This window comes from Pseudophryne corroboree, chromosome 4 (assembly GCF_028390025.1).
Source record: "Pseudophryne corroboree isolate aPseCor3 chromosome 4, aPseCor3.hap2, whole genome shotgun sequence".
In the NCBI taxonomy this organism is placed as follows: domain Eukaryota; kingdom Metazoa; phylum Chordata; class Amphibia; order Anura; family Myobatrachidae; genus Pseudophryne; species Pseudophryne corroboree.
The window spans coordinates 332,134,169-332,145,687 of NC_086447.1; the positions used below are offsets into that span (position 1 = coordinate 332,134,169).

General features: G+C 44.9%; 1 pseudogene; it reads left to right on the top strand.

Annotated features, from left to right (window-relative positions):
• The first annotated feature begins 9,763 nt into the window (after positions 1 to 9,763).
• LOC134912436 (5S ribosomal RNA) lies at positions 9,764 to 9,882 on the top strand (annotated as a pseudogene).
• Positions 9,883 to 11,519: the final 1,637 nt, after the last annotated feature.

Consider the following 11,519-nt stretch of genomic DNA (forward strand, 5'->3'; position numbering starts at 1 on the left):
GGGTCTCTTTATTCGTCAAGGCAAGGTCTATCCTGGAGTATGAGGAGTGAACATGCGAATAGAAGGAATAGTCTTTCTCTGTGGGGTGTTTAGTTCTCCATGCGTCATATAGATAGAATTCCCCCAGTAACTGGCGGAGGTTAGGCCTCCCGTCTTGAGCATTCCGATTCCCCGACAGGGTGCTCCTAGTAGTACAAGATCTATCTAGTAGAGGGTCCACAACTAAATTAAAATCCCCCAAGATCATAACCTCCCCCTTAGTGTGCTTTTGTATCAAGGAACAGAGCTTCTTACAGAAAGTGAGCTGACCAGAATTCGGGGCATAGCATGAGACTAAAGTGAGCATAGCGTTTTCCAATAGCCCTATCAATATGAGATATCGACCCTCAGGATCTACTATTTGGGATTCTAGTGTGAAAGTACAGTTCAGGGAAAAGAGTATCGCTACCCCAGCCTTTTTTGTAGGACCATTGGCCATATAGCAAGTAGGGAAATGGTTATCATGAAATTTAGGGGGATCCAATTTTCTAAAATGGGTTTCTTGAACTGCAACCACATTCGCCTTCATTTTATAGAAGGAGGACAGAGCTAGTTTACGTTTCTGTGGGGAGTTCAATCCTTTAACATTTAGTGAGACTAACCTGACCATAATTGATTATTAAGGGAACAAAGCAACCGCTGAAGCCAACAGCTAGGAACAAAACCCTGGGGGGACAAGACACATAAGGGAGACAAACAGGGATAGACAAGAGAGAATTATGAAAGAAAGAAAGGAAACAGACCCCATAGAGATATGGGTCCATAGTAAGGTGCCAAAACATCCAGCGCCTCACACTATGAAATAGAGAGGTTGGTGGCCAACCTCCCCGCAACCAAACAGCCGAGGATTGTATATCTCGGCGTATGTAAACCCACATGGCATACAGCGCTCATGACCTAGAGGCGCAGAACCGCAGAGACATACAATGCAGGTCCTATAATTGAGATCTAGGGCAAGTAGATTAACGAACAGGCAGTCAGTAAGAAAAAGGCATAAAACGAACTCTGTACTGCACATAAATAAGCACACCCTAGAATGTAACAGCCAACAAAAAAAAGAAAGCAGTCACAATGGCAGTAATCAACTTAAACAATAACAGTAGCAGTCTCTGCAGTTAACGTCCAGGACATGGGACGTTATTCAAGGAAAGGGCACTCAAGGCAAGTAGACGTTAGAGGTATACCTCTACTTCTCAACCGTCGACCAGTCCTGCTGGAGTCGGCGGTCAGGAGAACTGGGCCCGCGGTCTCCCCCCAGATTCCATTTACAGAGAAGCTTCATACCCTCATCCACTGACGAGATGGCTATAGTAGAACCGTCTCTGGAGATCAACAGACGAGTGGGGAAGCCCCATCTATATAGAATGCTAGCCTTTCGAAGAACCGTAGTAACAGGGTGGAAAGAACGTCTTTTGTTGAGAGTGTACTGCGACAAGTCTCCATATAATTGAAGTTTACCCAAGGCTTCTGCTGAGTCAGAGGAGGGTCTAGCCGCTATGAGCAAGAACTCTTTAATATGGAAAAATTGAACCCGCATCAGAACATCCCTAGACGATCCCTCTGGGGCACCCCGGGCCTTCGGGATTCGATGAATTCGATCCAATAAGAGATCTGAGGAGCTGGCGGAAGGCAGCAATTTTTTGAAGATCTTGATAGTATAATCATGGAGCCTGCTATTAGAAATCGAGTCGGGGACCCCTCTGAGTTTAAGATTGTTTCTGCGCGAGCGATCTTCCAAATCCGCCACGTTATCGCGTAGAAAATTCACTTCACCCTCCAGGGTATCATGGGAGTCTATCAGTGAATTATGTGAACCGACTACTTCACTCATCTTCGTTTCCAGCTGGCCTATCCTCTCACCCAAGTCATCAATGGAGCTCTGGCAGGATTTCAACATGGCTCTAAACTCAGATGTCACGTCGTCTTTAAACTGATGCAGCAAAAGCTTCATACTAACCACTGTTAAAGCTTCACCATCCTCAAGACGCGTTGGAGAGGGTGCGTCACTGGAAGGGGGCTCAGACGCCAAAGGAGGAGACCACATGGTCTGGGGTGATGAGCCTGCCACAGGAGTTCCAGCCTCTGGAGGTTTATTTCGGAAAGGAGAAGGCTTAAAAAAGGCGACTTGAGTGACCGGTTTGGAGGCTTTATGCTTCTTCGGTGGCATGACTTCTGATTTCTCAGAGAAGTACCTAATACAGTAGAAGGGGGGTACAGCTTGCTTCAATCCAACAGGGTAACGACTCAGCCGCGTGTAGGTATGTATCAGCTAAAATGATTGCGGGGAGGTACTAGGAGGACATTATGAAAGAAAGATCACATCTCAGTACAGCACGGGCAGGTCAAATGCTCGGGGTCGAACAGTAATTATCACCCCCATCCGAGGGGTCTCAGTCGCAGAAAGCAGCCCCTTAGTATCGAGTGATCAGGTATTCAGTGTGATGCGGAGCTATCACTGAGAGCACAGCTGCGAGTGGTTTATTAGGCAGGTTCTTAGCAGTGGCCTGTGGCTCTAGGGCCCCCACACTGCCTCCAGATAACAGTGGCTCCGGAGGATCCGGGCAAGTGATCCAGGTGGAATCTGTATATACAGTGCAGATCTGAAGGGAGACTGAGGACCAACCCCAGGGTAAGGCTGCCAGTGTGATGGAACTGCGTCCCCCCCGGCGTCTAGCTCAGGGCCGCTGGCGGCGGCCATCCGCCGATGATAATTGCGGGCTTCAGTGGAGGGGACCACCGCAGGGAGATTAGGCCAGGGGAGCAGCTCACCTCTTCAGAAGCAGGGGTCACCTGGGCCGCGGGGCTCCGGGCTTCTCGTGCTCGCGCCCAGCCCATCTCTCCTTCCTCCCGTAACGCCGCCGGTCTCAGCAGCCAGGAGAGGGGGTCCGGTCACAGGGGTCCCGAGCAAGGGTACTCTGCAGACGCTCCAGGGGTCGGTGTTCTGCGCGGCAGGCAGCGCTTGGTTCAAAATTTAGGCCCCGGCTTCAGGGTGGTGGATAGGCCGCAACCCGCGGGAGCCAGTATACTGGCTCCCCGATTCCGCAGCTCTAGTCCACCACAGTGAGGGGTCCCCACAGCTACAGGAGCTGAATTTAGAGGGCTCCTACGGAACAGGGGGATGAAAATAGGGGTTTTATTCCCTCAGAAACAGTGGAGCTCACTGTCCGTGCTTCCTCTCAGTTCAGCCTCCAGGCCACGCCCCTTCTACCCCTTTTTTAATGTTTTTTATATGCTCTCCCATTCTGATTTAAAAAGTCCTACTGGTCCTCCCAACATACTGTTTCATACATTGGCACTATATCAGATATATCACATTATTGCTTCCGCATGTTAGAAAATGATCTATCTTATATTCGTTCTTTGTAGTATTTGATACAAAAGTGTCTATTTTACTGCCTTCAGTGCTTTTCATATGTCTGCATCCTACACACAGGCCACACCTAAAGAAACCTTTTGATTTTTTACTTTTTAAAAATGGTTCCGTTGTGAGATACATTTGAGAGCTGAGAATATAATTATGAATGGGATTTCTACAAAGGAATTGATGTATAAAGTATCTCTCGAAACCTAACGGGAATCAATTAGCTACTGCACTGTGGATATCTTTTTGTTCTGGTACTTTTCAAAATGTACGCACACTGGCCAGACCTGGTAGGAGTTATAGGACCTACATACTGGCGGATAAGCCGCCGAGGTGCCCAACGGCCAACGGACGCCCCGGTGGCGGGGGAAGGGGGGGGGGGTAACAGGGGGAGTGAAGTTTCTTCACTCCCCCCGTTACCCGGCCCCATAGCCCTGCATGCTAATATAGACGATATCGTCCATATTGGCATACATGTATAATTGACCCAGCACCAATGATGAACGAGCGTGGGGCCGCATATCGTTCATCGTTGTTGCCTACACACTGAAAGATATGAACGATATCTCATTCATTAATGAACGAGATCATTCATATCTTTCAGTGTTATCACTTAGTGTGTAGGGCCCATAAGTAACACTGCTTCTTCTGGAGCACTCCTAGAGATTGTAGAGGCAGCTGCTTTTCAAAGCAGCTATCCCTGCATTAGAGCAATATTGAATTGCGCCAGTACTTAAGTATCCGTCACCGCAACTCACACCTTCCTGCATTTTGCCCACATGCAAATTCAGTTCATGCTTTTTCTTGTGATCTATTTATTCTGCATCCAAGACAAAGTATTAGTTCCAGTAGTACACTGTCCATGGAGAACTGTGAATCTATGGAGGCACTAGCTACCTTTCTGTAATTGGGTTACAGGATTACATGGATTACTAAAATGTTACTACTGCAGGCATGTGGTGTTAACATACTAGCTGCTGAGTCATGTGCAGCTGGGAGATAAGAACATTATTTGTGTGCTTCTTTTTCTCAGTGGTAGAATTTTGTTTTTACTCTGTTTTCAGCGTGGATATATATGATAATGTGTCAGTAAGTGTGCAACATGACTGTGCACTTTTATTTAAAATGTCTTAAAAATACCATGGGAAATGTAGAAAACACTGACACCCAGCGTCACTACAGTATTTCACTGTACATTCTGGTGTTTATGTTTTTAGTACTAGCAGCTGGTAAATTAATTCCGTAGGTACATAACAACAATATTCAACAAAGAACGTGATTCTATTGGCAGCCTTGGCACTGGTCTTGAGAAACTAAAAATCTAGTTTGGAGGTTTAGGGATCCATATCTGAAAGCTATTACACATGCTGTGTTTTTATGCTATGTTTTGGATCTGCTCCTGGGTAGAGAAATGAATAATAATGGCAAACTGGAGGGAGCCCTCTTTGCCCCATATCCCTCAATGCTCTCCTCCATACTCCTAAATAATTAATCCCACCTCTTGTTTTGTCAAAGATTTTGTTTAGAGATAAGTAATTTTTCTGTTTGACAGTAAACAAAAAAATTTGTAGGAACCCACGGAGTACAAAATATATCTTTCTGTGGGGAAGTCTGTCTGTTAGCCCAGGTGTGGATAATACCACATACATTGTTGGCAGGGAAAGGGGACTAACGGCCTCTCAAGGATGACTGTTACCCTTGCAAATCCCCGTATTCTTTACAGGCTTTAAAAGACAAACATAATCTTTCTGGTTTACAAACCATACTTACCTACTTTTGAAAATTAGTTTCAGGGAGATTCCAGGCGGCAGTAGAATGCACAACACAAAGCGCAGTGTGCTATTGGGCAGGGGGAAGGGGGGGGGAATCATGCTTTCCCAAAGGGCGTGTCTAGGTCCAGCTATGGGAGTATTTATTGCCACTCAGGGGTATGTCATGCAATGGCAGGTGAAAACTTTAGTACTGAAAGCAGGAAAAAAGAAAAGAGAAATAATATAGGTACACTAGAGTAATAATACAGGTGCCCTATATTAAGGTACACACAGCACCATAATACATTATATTATACACAACCCCCCTCCCCGTATTATACACAGTACCATATTACATTACATTATACACAGTCCCCACATTAAACCCAGTACACACAGCACCATATTCCATTACATTATACACACAACCAGCCATAAGTAGACATTTTGGTGCACTGTGCCAGAAAAAGAATTGGTCCCACCACCCACCCATATTCAAAATAGGGACAGTGCACGGAGAATGCGCACGGCAAAAATATAGTGGCATGGCTTCATGGGGAAGGGACATGGACACAATTCACATTTTATTAGCCAACACAGAAGTGTAAATTAGAAATATTACACCTCACAGTAGTACCCCTTATACATGTTACGCCAGAGTAGAACACATTATACACGTTACACCAGGTAAAGTCCCTTATACACATAACTCCAGGGAGCCCATTATACATATTTTGCGCCCCTTATACAAATAATACCAAGTAGAGCCTCTTATACACATTACACCAGGGAGCCCCTTATACACATAACACTGTCAGGCTCTGGAGCCTTACCTCCGGCAGGTGCTCCCGCGGTTACCGTCCCGCTGGTTGGCGCAGCTGCGGTGGCAGGGAGCTGCTGGTGGCGGGTCCTCCTGGACGGATATACACAAAAAGTAGATACTAAAATGTGTCCTAGGCGCTTATAAGATGACTAAACCATAAATGATATATACAATACGTTCCTTTAAAGGAAAGATGATCTCGGAGTTGGTTCACTCAATGGGGAAGAATCGTAATTTCATCCAGTTAAAATATGTCGTAATTATTCGTACATGTAGGAAAAAAAATATATATAACATGCAATGTGTAATATTGTTTATAGTCCAATGTTAACATGAATTGTAGACAGATGGTATATTTTGTGGATAATAGTGATCTTGTGATGTCTTGCGTACCCCACTCACACTGAAATAAGTATTGGTGTGCCCATAAAGGTATCTTTTACACAGTGGTATTCACAGCTTCCAGGTAACCAGACATCAATTTATAATAGGTTAATCAAACACAGGCGTACCCAAGACTCACACAGAGGATGTGGTGGGCACTCCTTAAAAGGTATCTTTATACTTGATATAAATGAGGCGTACCCCAACTCACACTGGAACTGGATATTCTGCTCCTATCAAGGTATCTTTATTCAATAGTGGAGCTTCTGTCAGACTTTGATGGTTTGATTCAGTAGCTCATAGATATGCAGAGAAAAGGGAAACAATGGCGTACAGTGTGTAGTATTGTTTGGGCAATTCAAAGTGCACAAATTATAGGGCACTGATACTTTGGTGAATAATAGTGGATAACTGATATCTCACGTACCCCAATCACACTAAAAAAATGGGTGGTAATGTGTCCGTGAAGGTATTCTTTATCCGATGACTCTTACAGCTCATACATTGCAGTTTATCCAAAATATATTGATTCACCCAGGCGTACCCGAACTCACAAAGGATATATATCAGACACTCCTATCAAGGTATCTTTACACCATGCTTCTTAGATGTGGGCGTACCCAGACTCACATTGAAATGGCATGGATGAATCCTATCAGGGTATCTTTTGGACTAGAATGGTTATTCTATCCAGTCTTTAGAGATTTCACCGGTCAGTGCGTGGTGGTAAAAGGAATCTGATAATATTCACTGATGATAATGCGTGATTTTATCCAAAAAAATTCAAGTGTATGCAATAGTATTCATAAAAAAAGTTTTTTAATCCATTCCAGAAAGAAAGTTTAAGCAATAAGTTTAAAAACTACATAAAAAATGCATGAAAAATCTGAGCAACATGAAAAAAATTCTTTCTCTATCAAGAAAAAAATTCTTCCAAAAAAGAATGTGGAATAAGGCTACTCACAGTCCAGATAATGTCAATTAGAAATATTACACCTCACAGTAGTACCCCTTATACATGTTACGCCAGAGTAGAACACATTATACACGTTACACCAGGTAAAGTCCCTTATACACATAACTCCAGGGAGCCCATTATACATATTTTGCGCCCCTTATACAAATAATACCAAGTAGAGCCTCTTATACACATTACACCAGGGAGCCCCTTATACACATAACACTGTCAGGCTCTGGAGCCTTACCTCCGGCAGGTGCTCCCGCGGGTTACCGTCCCGCTGGTTGGCGCAGCTGCGGTGGCAGGGAGCTGCTTGCGGCGGGTCCTCCTGGACGGATGTGCGGCTGCCAAGGGCCGGGGGCCGAGAGTCTGGAGAGCCGGGAGCTGCGGCGGGGATCACTGTGGTAAGGTCCTCTAGTGGTGACACAGAGACCGAAGCTGACTAAAGCTGTGTGCTAACAGCTAAGTATGTCTCCTGTGCTGGGGGCAGCCATGTTGGAGACCAGAGTATTACCAATAAAGTTCCCAATCTGTGTCCAGCCAATCCTGCGTGTTGTTCCCTTACAAAAGGGGGCTGGATCAGAGGGAGAGTGCCAGTGCTTCAAGTTACGTCCTTGTGAAAGGTTCTCCAGCTCTGTGCTCCCAGGTTACTTCTGGTTCCCTGGTCCTGGTTGCTCTCATCCATCGGTTTCCTAAACGCTGCTGCAGTCCTGCTGTCTAAGTCCGTTGCTACTTGTGGAAGTGCTCACGGGGTGTCAGGTCATAGAGGAGCTCCAGGTGCTAACGGCGGTTCCCGCAGACATCTTCATTTCTTCAAAGTCCAAGTTCTTCAGCCTCATCTTTCAATCACAAACTACAGTCTTTATTTCTTCAAAGTCCAAGTTCTTTCAGCCTCGTTTCAATCACAAACCACAGTCTTCATTTCTTCAAAGTTCAAGTTCTTCAGCCTCATATTTCACTCACAAACCACGTCTTAATTTCTTCAAAGTCCAAGTACTTCAGCCTCGTCTTTTAATCATAAAACACAGTCTTCAGTTCTTCTTTACTCTTCAAGTCATTTAACCATAGATTCTAATTCTTCCAGTTTTTTCAATTTCTCCAATATTCGTGTACAGCCTGATTATTCATTAAAACTACAATTATCTTTCCTACAAAGTCCTCCTTTTCTTTACGCCCTCCAGCCAATGTTAACACTTAGTTTGACTTCCACCCCATGAGGAGAAATTACACTCAGCCACCTAATTTACTCTCCTCACAGGTAGCTGTCCCTTCAGCCAAAACTTGGTTGTCGGAACCCCAACTTACGCCGAGCATGACAAACACCAGGTAGAGTCCCTTATACATATAACGCCAGGTAGAGTCCCTTATACACATAGGAAAGGTAGAGCCACTTATACACATTATGCCAGCTAGTCCCTTATACACATTATGCCAGCTAGTCCCTTATACACATTACACCAGGGAGCCCCTTATACACATTACACCAGGCAGAGCCCCTTATACACATCCAGGCAGAGTACCTTATACACACAACACCAGGCAGAGCCCCTTACACTTTGCATTAATATTGGTTTCCGGTCAGCTTTATAATTGTCGCTAGACTAATTCTATTATTGCATCAGCTTGTCACTGGTTACTAAGGGAGATAGCTGTGACAGCGCGGACGGATTTCGTATGTTCATATTAGAATTATAGGAAATGGTGTTTTGCTTATACACACTGGGATTCTTATATCGATACTTCAGTTATCATCACTGACGTGTGTGTGTGTGTGTGTGTGTGTGTGTGTGTGTGTGTGTGTGTGTATATACACACAGACACACACACACACATATATAATAATTTTTTTCTGGAGAGATTACTTATTTTTTCTGTCTTATTATCCTAAAATAATTGTTGGATGTCCTTATGATTCCTAGCAGTCAGAAGGTGATCATAAGTCTTTCTATTGCTATCAGCATAGCAGTCTGGATATCCTTATGTTATTATACATCTAAGAATTGTGCAGCACTGTGGATTGATACATTTCCTGACACTGTATTTTTGAACATTGTTACAGTTATCATTCTTCCATAAGAAAAGGTTTAATTTTAGCTGCATATTCTAGTGTATTTTTGATTCAGTTATCCTTGTTATTTCATTCTGTGATTCACCGCTAGATGGAATAATTACTCAGTGCTTAACTGAATTTCTTTGACACAATCCTGATCAGAAATAATCTACCTCATTGGAGTAAATACTATCTCTATTTCTGACCTAATTTCCAGACTCTCACTAGCGATCCATTGGTATATAGCGGAATTCGGATACACCCGTCATACTTACCTTTGCCTAACGCTGGCAGCAGATCTACTTATCCATTTTCTACCCTTTTCTTATGCTCAATCTTTTTTCTAACATTATGGGAACTCTCATCAGTGATCCCGGAGTAGGAACAGCGTTATTTGTCCTACTATCATACTGCACTGTAAATGCCTGACTCCGTCCGATCTTGGAAGCTAAGCAGTGTTGGGCATGGCCAGTACGTGGATGGGAGACCTCCTAGGAAGACCCAGTTTAGTAGGGATTTGGATCAAGTGATATATTCTGTGCCTAACACTGACAGCAGATTCACAAACTTACCTTCACTTTTCTGGAAATTTTCCATCTCTTCCAGTTCCTTTTGACAGCAAACAACTATCCCAACATCCATGTTTTTTGGCATATTATGTTGATCCCCTAAAATCAGCTAACAATCTCTCGTTTAAGATCAGCTATTTCCTGTATTTAACCCCTAATCATATCCGTGCACTCCTATGATTTTGACCCATTGTGGGTCTTAATTTATTATTTGCACAATATCTGGTCCATACAATTTCCCCTCATTATTCTAGAGGGACATTAGATATATATATATATATATATATATATATATATATATTTCTCTGACGTCCTAGTGGATGCTGGGGACTCCGTAAGGACCATGGGGAATAGCGGCTCCGCAGGAGACTGGGCACAAAAGTAAAGCTTTAGAACTACCTGGTGAGCACTGGCTCCTCCCCCTATGACCCTCCTCCAAGCCTCAGTTAGATTTTTGTGCCCGAACGAGAAGGGTGCACACTAGGTGGCTCTCCTGAGCTGCTTAGTGAAAAGTTTAGTTTTAGGTTTTTTATGTTCAGTGAGACCTGCTGGCAACAGGCTCACTGCATCGAGGGACTAAGGGGAGAAGAAGCGAACTCACCTGCGTGCAGAGTGGATTGGGCTTCTTAGGCTACTGGACATTAGCTCCAGAGGGACCGATCACAGGCCCAGCCATGGATAGGTCCCAGAGCCGCGCCGCCGGCCCCCTTACAGAGCCAGAAGACAGAAGAGGTCCGGAAAATCGGCGGCAGAAGACGTCCTGTCTTCAACAAGGTAGCGCACAGCACTGCAGCTGTGCGCCATTGCTCTCAGCACACTTCACACTCCGGTCACTGAGGGTGCAGGGCGCTGGGGGGGGGGGCCCTGAGACGCAATAAAAACACCTTGGATGGCAAAAAAAAATGCATCACATATAGCTCCTGGGCTATATGGATGAATTTAACCCCTGCCAGAATACACAGAAAAACGGGAGATAAGGCCGCCGAGAAGGGGGCGGAGCCTATCTCCTCAGCACACTGGCGCCATTTTCCCTCACAGCTCCGTTGGAGGGAAGCTCCCTGGCTCTCCCCTGCAGTCACTACACTACAGAAAGGGTTAAAAAAGAGAGGGGGGCACTAATTACGCGCAGTATTAAAAATACAGCAGCTATAAGGGGAAAAACACTTATATAAGGTTATCCCTGTATATATATAGCGCTCTGGTGTGTGCTGGCAAACTCTCCCTCTGTCTCCCCAAAGGGCTAGTGGGGTCCTGTCCTCTATCAGAGCATTCCCTGTGTGTGTGCTGTGTGTCGGTACGTTTGTGTCGACATGTATGAGGAGAAAAATGATGTGGAGACGGAGCAGATTGCCTGTAATAGTGATGTCACCCCCTAGGGGGTCGACACCTGAGTGGATGAACTGTTGGAAGGAATTACGTAACAGTGTCAGCTCTGTATAAAAGACAGTGGTTGACATAAGACAGCCGGCTACTCAGCTTGTGCCTGTCCAGACGTCTCATAGGCCGTCAGGGGCTCTAAAACGCCCGTTACCTCAGATGGCAGATATAGACGCCGACACGGATACTGACTCCAGTGTCGACGGT